Source organism: Rhagoletis pomonella, unplaced genomic scaffold (genome assembly GCF_013731165.1).
Source record: "Rhagoletis pomonella isolate Grant_MI unplaced genomic scaffold, Rhpom_1.0 Rhpom_scaffold_00007, whole genome shotgun sequence".
In the NCBI taxonomy this organism is placed as follows: Eukaryota; Metazoa; Arthropoda; class Insecta; order Diptera; family Tephritidae; genus Rhagoletis; species Rhagoletis pomonella.
The window spans coordinates 52,288,883-52,300,001 of record NW_023458561.1 but is presented as its reverse complement, the minus strand read 5'-3'; positions in this window follow the sequence as shown (position 1 = coordinate 52,300,001).

Sequence of the window (11,119 nt, the reverse complement as noted above, 5' to 3'; positions counted from 1 at the left end):
AGATCAAAATGAATGCAGGTTTAGTATGCATGTACGGAAAAATATTAATGTATGTGAATTAGAAATTGCCCGACAATTGTCGACTTCCAAACTTCCCACTATACTGTCCAGAAAATTGCTGTCCAATCTTGACTCTCTGCGAAAATCGTTGACTTTCCAAATCTGTAGCCACGCTGCCCATTCAATTGGTTTATGAAGGGCTTCAGTCTTTCACACAGTTATATGGGATCTTAAAATCAACGATGAACATTTTTATCAGCCATGCCCCCATCGGACTAAATGCCACTTAAGAGTTGGTAGATATGTCCAACCAACTTTTCGCCGCCAGCATGGAATAACTCAACCGTTATGCCGCCAGATCCTTGGGCTATGTTGTTTGTAGTGAGACTTTTTTAGCGGCGGTTGGTTGGTGGAGGGTAAATTGGCAAATTCAACGGAAATTGTGCAACAGAAATGGTGCAACGGAAATGGTTGGGGTTGAAACAAGTTATTCTGGAGTGTATGCACATGGTTTGAATTTAACAAAAACTAGCTAATAAAAGGTTAAAGAATAACACTTAGAAAAAGATGAAAACAAGAATGAAAGTAAAGGTGTATACGTACATAGATAAAGAAAAGGATAAAGGCAAAGGTAAAAATAAAAACAAAAACAAAGATGTGTAAAGGCAAAGGCAAAAATGAGGACCAAGGTAAATTTAAATACTTTACTTATATAAGGGCAAAGATGAAGAGGAGTAGTATATAGATGAAGAAAATTATAAACACAAACGTACAAACAAAGATAAATATAAAGAAAAAGATCAAGATGATGATACCGATAAAAGTAAAAATAAAGATAGGGGAAGAAAGATTAAAATAGAGGTAATTATAGAAAAAGGATATAGATAGAGACATAGAGACAAAATCTGGGAACTATTTTGGGATTCTCGGTACATATAGATATAATAATCGATTGTTATCGATATTTTCATCGATTTTGTTATCAAAATTTTTATCAATATTGTTATTGATTTTGCTATCGATATTTTCGGAACTTATCAATATAATAATCGATATTTTTATCGATTTTGCTATTGATTTTATAATCGCTATTTTTAAGGATTTTCTTACCGATATTGTTATTGGTTTTGTGAACGATGTTGTTACCGATTTCGTTATCGATATTTTTATAGTTTTGTTATCGATTATTTATTGAGTTTGTTATAGACTTTCTTATCAACTTTGTTATCGATTTTGTTATCGATTTTGTCATCGATTATTTATTGAATATTTACGGATCTTTTTACCGATGTTATTATCGATATTATTATCGAGTTTGTTATCGATATTTTTATCCATTTTCTAATCGATATTTGCTATCGTTTTTTTTATAGATTATTTATTGATTTTGCTATCGATAATTTTATAGATTTTCTAATCGATTTTGCTACCAATACTATTATCGATTTTGCTATCGAAATTTTTTCGAAATTGTTATCGGTTTTGTTATCGATATTTTGTTGGATATTATTATCGAATTTGTTAGCGATAGAGTATATAAAGATAAAAATGAAAACAAAGGAAAACAGACTAACATAAATGTAATTAGAACGAACAGGGGTAGAGGTAGGGATGTAGATAGAAAAAAATATATATATATATAACCTTAAGCAAAAGCAGATGTACATATGTATGTATGTACATATATTGGTTATTAGACAAAATAGATATGTAACGTAAGTTTCACTTCTCCAGTGTGACCAGGCACATTTACTTTTTTTTGTTTTTATCACTTCGTCTGTGGCTGGTAGAAGTCGGTGAGCTTTGCTCTTCTTCATAAAAAGTGCCACCTGTGTCTTCTGTGTAGAATATAAGTATTTATTTATATAAATATTAAGCGACACCCGAAAACAAATCAAGGCGTTCAGAAAACAACACATATTCTACATGCCGTTCATTGTTCCTGGAACCCATAATAAAACAAGCTCGTTATGTTTTTCAACATAATTTAGGCGAAAATTGCATTACCGAACTATTTTGGAAGTAGTTACAGGGCTGGCTAGTGCCTTGAATTGAGCTTGGCTCCTGTTTGTCCACGTAGTCCATGGCAAATACCTCAACTTGAAATACAGCAAAGGCAAAGGTGCCGAACTATCCTGTGTCATTGAAAAGTGCTTCAATTATAAATCTCTACCTCCAGAAATGTCTGCCTCATTCCACACTGTACCACATCAGCACCCAATTGTTGTAGGGATATCTCACGATATAGATGGAGGGTGTTCTCCACCACACCGCCATTGGATTACTCTGAGAGACATACCCCACGTTTTACTAAAGATCCGTTAACATTGACAGAACGTTGTTAAGATTTGGTCAGCAGGGAATCAAATACCACGCACCAGAGGAAGGGACATCACGGAATTTACGCCATGCTTTAAAGCCGAGTTGCACTTACTAACGAAGCTGCCATTAGCGAAAGCTCAAGGTCTTCAAAAATGCCCAAAGCGAATTCTTTCTTAGTCATGGCATTTGCTATTCCTAGTAACCAGCTTTTTCAGAGCCGTCGCAGAGAGTACAGAGTATTTGATGAAAGCGTCTCCCTAAGGATCCACAACTAAATCAATCTCTCGAGGGGATTCAGGACAGCATGGTTTTGGGCCTGGAACTTTTAGGGCGAGTATAGTCGTCCCTACTAAACTTGGATTCTTACGCTAAGTTAAGTTTAAACTAACGACTAACACAGTTTATCAAATTGCAGGTTGGCCAAAATACTAAGTTAAGTGCAGTAAATTAAATCTAGACTAAATGAGCTTTTACTAAGCGTATAAGTATATACATGCATACATTTAAAAGTCATTTTCAAAGCAAAATTAAAACAGTGCATTGTCGAAACAATGTCATTGAGCAGTGATTAGGGCGAAAATTCCGCAATCGATTTTGTATTGAGTACATACATACATATAAGTTAATAAGTATATACTCGTATTGTATTGCCTTTGTAGCAAATATTCGGATTTTTTATGGCAATTAGCGATGTCTTTTAATATACATTTTATTTTATTTTTTTTTTGGACCAAAAAGGTGAATGTCAACATAAAAAAATTACTCAGGAAAATCAATGCAAATTGCATATGCCAAAAACAATAGGGGTATTCACGATCCGGTGCATACTGTCTAGCATGGTGCATGGATAGCATAAATAGCATGATTGGCTAATTTTGTTATTGTTTCATGTGTTCATAGATAGCATAAACGGCGTTATTGGCTAATTTTGTTGCTGTTTGAACTATGCTATCTATGCACAATGCTAGACAGTATGCACCGGATCGGGAATACCCCTAACGTTTATATTTATGTAGCAAGACACGCGCTGCCTAAGTAATTAAAAATCAATTTTCTTTGATTGGTACAAAAGTTTTGGTTCAATGCAAGGTCACTTTCGGTCGTTCGTTTTGGGATATTCCATGCGATTCAGCCTTTCCTTTTAAAAAGCCGATTTAGTTTCACTGTTGCTGACTTATTTTGACAGTACGATAAATTCTGCAAAATATTATTGACATTGAAATAGGCGTATATTACCTCTTTGTTAATTTTAAGCTGCTCTCTGTGGTGGCGTATGTAGATCCCCTTTGACATCGGCGGCCTAAAGAAGGAGCAACCAAAATCGGTATAATGACGAACGAAGATTAAGTACAGCTACCTTATCACAAGACACAAAAAGTCTTGGGGTTATAGGATATGCGCGCAGTTAGTAGCCATAACTTTGGAATAGTGAAGGACTCAGAGCCGGGAAATCGCGCTCCCAGTGTTTTAGACGTGCGTACACCCCGAGAGCTAAACACTGACTCAGATCGCTTTATTGTTGCAGCCAAGGCAAGAGCCGCCTCTGTGCAGCAAAAATGTGCTGCCGAAAATTCAAGGAAAAGCTTTCGATCACAGCGTCGAAAAGCTGCGATCACAACAGACGGTCAATGCATTCGCCACTCGAATCTAACTCCTGCTCTCAGAGAGCACTCTTCAACAAACCAACATATGCGAGACTGTGGTTCCAATTTTCCGCTCATTAAGTACCGTCTCCGAAGAAGTAGTCAACTTTGAGGGTGACAGGTAATAAGGTCAATGGAAATAAGGTCAATTGACTTTATTTCCCACCCTGGTGCGAAATAAAGTCAATTGACATTATTACCTTTTCAAAAGCGAAATAAAGTCAACAAAAATTTGGAAATAAAGTCATTGACGTTATTTCCTTATTCAAATGGAAATAGCGTCAACAATGCTTAAAGTGTGCCGATTCATAGAAAAAAATGTTGTTCTTACAATAAACATTGCCCCGTAAGTGTTGTTTTTTAATAGATGAAAAAGGCTTTTGCCAAATCCTCAGTGTTGTGATATTAATCCACACACAATCATGAACTACCTCCAATTGATTCTATTAAAAAAAGAATATAAATTACGAATATGTAAAAACACGATGCGAAAAAGTAAACGCCTTCGTACAGCTGGAATACGAGAAATATTTGAAGAAAGAGTGGAGAAATGATCCATAACATGCAAAACATTTTTTCGTTTCTACAAAAATAAAGCGAACACTATTAAATTGAAGAAACAGTACATGTCCAAAAACCCCGGAGGAGCACTGAAAGAATTCTGTGTTTTAAATTAGCATATTTTGAACGAATTCGGAATGTCTAAGGTGGAAAAGAACCCAACCTTTCTATAAGGAAACAATTCTAGAAAAAGAATTTTCTTACACTGTATTTATGTCTCCGCCAGCAGTCATTTAAAAGCAGCTAAGGAGAACGACGACACTATTTATTAGATGGCACATTCAACGAGCCAATGTGCCAAAATGCGGGTATAAACAATTATTGATTATTTAATATCGGAACCGAGATCATATAAGTTAATGGATTGGTTTTCACACACTTTTGAAACACAAATTATATGCTTTTTTACTGCAGACAAGTTGTTGCCTCAAAACACAGCAGAAATCTTCCAATCAGGGCTGCCAACTCTCCTTAGTTTTGAGGTGCCATATTGAGGATAAAAAAAGTGCCAAAATGTGCCAAATAGAAAAATAAAAGTGCCAAAAAAGGTGTAATTCCTTTTAATCATTCACATTTGGCAATAAAATAAAGCCTCATTTTCAAAACAAAAGTGCAATGATAAAATAAGATAAACCAGTTGAATAGCCTTTATAAATTAGAAAATTTTAGTTGAGAAAAAGAAGTGCACGCAAAGGATTTCACAAAAATGTATTGAAATGTTATTTTTTTTACAAAAGTGCCATTTTGGCATTTTGTGCCAAATTGAAAAATTAAGTGCCATTTGAAATAAAATAGGAACAAATGGCACGGTTTGAGCCAAGTTGGCATCCCTGCTTCCAATAACTTACAAATATAAAAATGTGAAATATCGAGGGCTTGAATTCATTAATACCCTCTATCTGCAATTTGCACAAAAACTAATTTCTGATTTTAGAAACCATCTGGGACTTATTACCTGCCGTTATATAAGGTAGCATTAATATCACTGATGACAGTTAAAGCTTAGGTGGATTTTTATATCAGAATCTCATCTTTGTGAAAAGTGTGCAGATAGGAGGGGGTATTATTGAATATAAGCCCTCGATGTTTAAAATATATAAAAATTTTATTTCAACGTATACAAAAAATTAATCTACCTGCGCTACAGCACGTCGGAGACGGGGAGGGGGGGCCGGGGGGCCCGCGGCGTAGCGTGACGCGGTGTGCGCGCCGGTCGCGCGGGGTACGCGGGGCGCGAGCGCGACGCGCTGACGCGGCCCGCCGCGAAGCTAAGCAAATTTAATGTTTGAAAGAGAAATAATGTCAATTGATTTTATTTCGTTTTTAAAAAGGTAATAATGTCAATTGACTTTATTTCGCACCAAGGTGGGAAATAAAGTCAATTGACCTTATTTCCGTTGATCTTATTACCTGTCACCAACTTTGAGCGATCCCGAATGAACAACCGGTACGATGAGGAGTGTCAAGAATCTGCAGAGAAAAATTATGTGGCCTACAGGGCCACGCTGCGATCGGGCGTAAGGCGAGCCATGTGGGACCGCGTATTCAAGTTTTTCTTATACCAATTTTTAAAATAGTTAAAAAGCGCCATCGAAAATTACATTATTACGATTCCGTTGAAATTTTTTTTTAATTTTTTAACTATTTTTGTGCAAATTTTTTAAGCTTAAACCGTTTTGTCATTTGAGCGATTTTTTTTTTAATCTTTAAGAAACTATTTTTATTAATAAAAAACTTCATTATTGGAGATATTTTCAAATTGGTCCAGCTTACGCAAATCTTAATATTTTTCCGAAATATTTTTTTGGTGGATGTCTTTAAATATAATAGATTTTGTAATACCGGTGGAAAACCCGCAACTTTTTTTGCAATCTAATGTACATATGTATGTGCATAAATATGCAAACTCTGTCTAAACATGCGCATTTGTGTAGACATTCTCATTCATATATCCATTAAATTACAATGACAGACAAATAATCTAACAGTGTTTTTACTTTAGATACATACATACCTATGTATGATGGCCTTGAAATAACTGTAATATAGATACCAATAGAGCATAAAATGTCCATTATTACATATTACCTTTTTTGTGTCTTACTGTTGTAATGGTTTGGTGTATATTTTAACACTTTTTGGATTAACTACAAACCAATTTATATTTGATTTCTCACATACTTATACGTATGTCTGCATTTATGTATAGTGAACTCTTTTCATTTCGTAATTAGACACTTGTTTAAGAGGCGCTTGTTAGCTAGTAATTAAATGTATCACCGTTATGTCGCAACATGTTGCTTCATTAATGGTGCTGATCGATGTAGGATTATAGACAGCTGAGCTTTAAATGCGCAATGAAATAGTCGTAACATGCTTTTGATATAGCACTTTGGGTTAATTTTAGTTCTTAGTGACATGGTTTTTAACCCGCAGCGATTTGGCTGAATCACTGAACAATATGAACTTTCATACATTTATCCAAAACATTTGACTCTGTTTATCATACATACATTGCACTGCTCCAAGCTCACATATTACTTCGGATTTGGCAAAAGTGCGCTGTCTATCATGAAAAGTTATTTATCAGGCAGAACCCAACGTGTGAAGATCGGCCTTACATACAAAATTTCTGATCTGTCACACATATGGACCTTCCACTGTACTGTATGAATTGAAGAAACTATGATTGTTTTTTTATGTGTATTATTAAAAGTGGGATATATGTATATATTTTTGTAAATTATAAACACGCAAGGACCGGGAAGAAAATGTATGATCGAAACCAAAATAACAACAAAACCGTCGGGAGTGTTTCCACAAGAACGAAAGTGAGAACTAAACTGTCGAAAACGTTCTCAACGGGAACTATATAAGAACAAACTCCTGGGAAATGTTCTCAAAATGAACAGAATGCTAACAGTACTTTCGGGAAGATTTTTAAGAGAACAAGACGGGTATATGTACCGATCGTAGAATTTTAGATTGAAGTCGTTTAATTATCATTATATTTGTATTTTTCGATGTACCCCATATTTATGCCCCGTACGTCCAAATTGGTTTTATAATTACCCTGTATATTTATTAGCAATTTGTTGTCCACGGGAAGGTATGATTTCTTGTTTAGAAGCCTACTTAGCTGCCTAATTCTTAATTTTATTTCTTCTTTCTTCATTGTAAAATGGTTTTTCCATGTCAGTCTACTACCAATGTATGAACATCCCTAAGTATTTAGCTTCTATGTCGATTGGAATTGTCGATTGGATTGGACGAGGAGATTCTGTGCTCAATATTTCTTATTTGTTATATAATCTTAATATTCCACAAATTAAAACAACCGACCGTGAAGTAGAGCGGTGTCTTAAGCAAAATTGGAAATCATGGATGCTTTATCGTCTGGAATAGGTATATCTGCCGTATATAGATCATATAGGATTGGTGCTAAAACACTACCTTGGGGGATGCCAGCTTTTATTCGTTGCAAAGATGAGTAACCATTTTCGTACATGACGTAGAAGTATCTGTGGACTATATAACTTTCTATTAAATAGTAAAAGCTTGTAGGTAAAAGTTTTCGTAGCTTGTAAAGGAGGCCCGCATGCCAAGCTTTGTCAAAGGCTTTTCCGACGTCAAGGAAAATGGCAATCAGAATATTGTTTGTTAGCCTATGTATTTGTTGAGTCGCTAAATATTGTCGGCGAAAACCGAATTGATGGTCAGGCATAGCACGTTTTTGAGTAAGAATAGGTTCAAGTTGGTCAAGTAGTAACCTCTCAAAAATTTTCGACAGAATGGGCGGGAGGCTTTTTGATCTGTATGATGAAGGGGGCATTGCTAATTTTTCGGCCACTTTCCATAGTTTGAAATGCTTGAAAATTAAAATGAACCAAATAAACTAAAACATAGTGTTTATAAAAATTAAGTCAACGAAAGGCTTAAGACACGAAATTTCGTTGCACAGCAAATTAAAATTTTTTCAATAAATGGGCAGTTCATCCTAATGATAAACGGGCGGGAAGTCGAAGTGCACTAGCCTTCCTCTGACTTAGAATTATCAATCATGTTTGGAAACGTTCCCAAAATATTCGCTCTTATTCTGTTCTTTTTGAGAGCGTTCCCGAGAATTTCATTCGCATTTTCTTCTTTAAGAAAACATTCCCAAACCTTCTGTTCTCACATTTTGTCCTCGTGTAGAGTCAAACCAAAACGTGAATGCGTTCTCGGTCCCTGCAAATACAAAGACATTGCAGAATTAATGGAAAGTTGAAAACATTGTCAATGGGCTTTAGTGTATAGATTTTGATGTTTTAGGTACAGCGGGGTTACTATTTATTACCAAAGGTTGTTTATGGCATTTTGCGAGTTTGAATTTACATACTAGCTAAAAAAATTTATTATACTTATACCTTTTGCTAGCACTCTAACAGAGGGTTAAGAATGAACTATTTACTGCTGAACTGTGCTGCTTGCTATTGTATTTTTATTCACAAACTGTTCCAAAGTGTAATTTTTACAGCATTCATACCCGCTGATTTTATTAAGTTTTCCGCTCGTTAAGTTGAAATTGAAATTTTTATGTCACCAACGCGTCGCTAATCACTGTTTCATTTTATTAGGTATACAGTAATCACACACTATGTGATGAGGAAGAAATAAATTAGATTCGAAAATGGTGTCGACAATTATGCTACGCTTCAAATATAACACATAAATCTTTATATATAAAAATGAATTGCTCTTCGAACGGCACAGCGAATTGGATTCATTTTTATTTTATTTGTTTCTTTCTGTCTGCAAAAGCTTTTCAAAGAAAAATTGGAAAACTGGTGTTGCCAGATATATGAAATATTAAAAAAATTATAATGTAAACAAGCCGCAATAATGCCATTTCGCTGAGCTTGAATAAATTATATTAATATAGAAAAAAATTAATAGGGTTGCCACCTTTTGAAAAATTTGCGAAAAGGGTATTTAAATAAAATATTTACCTATCCTAGCTGTTCGTGTGTTACCGCATAACTCAAGATAGGCTCAACGGATTTGCTTCGTTTTAATTTCATTTGGTTTCTTTCTATCTGTAGAAGGTTTGTAAAGAAAAAATTGGTAATAAATAAATCAAAGAAAAAAATAGTATCGACTGGTTATAGAAGTCTAGTATTACTGGTTATGGCATAGTGAAAAGAAGACTTAAGATTGAGTCATCTCACGAAACAAAATTCCGGGGTTCGGGGTTCAAACTATCTTTTCCTTATATATTTTGATACGCCGAGCAGGATTTTTTCTATCCATCATGTTTTTTGGGATTAAAAAAATGCTGACGGGCTGGAGCAAAACGCACTTCAGATTCGTGTTCAGGGTATTCCTGCTGTCAAAATGACATTACGCTTTTTTTGTGGGGCCGTCTTATTCAAGTTTCAAGCGAGCTTAGAATTCAGGCCGTTTTTTGAGATTTAATTTGGTGACGGTGTTACGCATTTTCTCCCACAGACAAGTATTTGGATTTTTTTTTATATCAAAAATCAATTGTAATTTTAAGCCACTGAAAATTGAATGGGATATAAAACTGTATAACCAAATTTTCTCTAGAGTTTCAGAATAATAAGTTTGAAATTTTGATGACCGATTCTTGTACAAGGTCAACAAAAAAAAATAAATAAAAATCGTGTCCCTAATAACGTGGCCACCACTGTTGTTTGATGTTTGTATATCGCAAAGATTTCTAATTTCAATCAACTTATCATTACCACAGCTTAATTGTTTTGGAAATCGGGATACTGCAAATTGGCTTTGCAATGCAACTTTTGGTTGCATCTTCAGAAGTTAACTATAATAACTTATGCAAAGTCAGAAATCTGGGAAATTAAGATATTTCACAAAAATTATGCTGACAATATTTGCCCTTAAGCGTAAACAAATAAACTGACTCACTAGGCAAGAGCAATAACAATTTAAAAAAAAAATATAAATCTGCCTAACCATTCTCGCTGATTGACCTCTAACAGAATTTGTGCGCGGCTAAAATGCAATCAGCGCCCATCACCATGATTTTGCAAGCGCCTGACGTAACCAACTCAATGAGCAAATGAGCGACTATTTCGGCCAAATGGAGAAGCGTGGAGCGGACAAGTTTATATAGTGGATTTCAGCAGCCAACATTGGACAGGGAACTCGTGCTGGCCGCAGGCGTCTTCCAGTAAATCAATGTGGGACATGGACGCCATTGCGCAGTAGTTGTTGTATGTATATCTATATTTTATAGTTGACCATGCGAGGGAGGTAAACAGTCAAATCAGTTAGCAAGTCAACGATTTTTAAGCAACGAGTTCATTAGTATATTGCGCGCGACCCATAATCGACTGTTAAACCATGAATAAAATTTGTTTAACAATTTGTCAGAAAAAAGTGGTTTTAATGAACATTGCGTTGCTAGCGAATGGTGGTGGAAATAAACAAAATAAACCAAAAATATGAATTTACAATACAAAAAACTCAAATTATATTTGACAAACTTGCCTAGCATGCGCTTCCCGCAACAAGCAATGCACACTAAGTACCCGTATCCGTACGACAATTTGCAGCAACACAAAATTTAA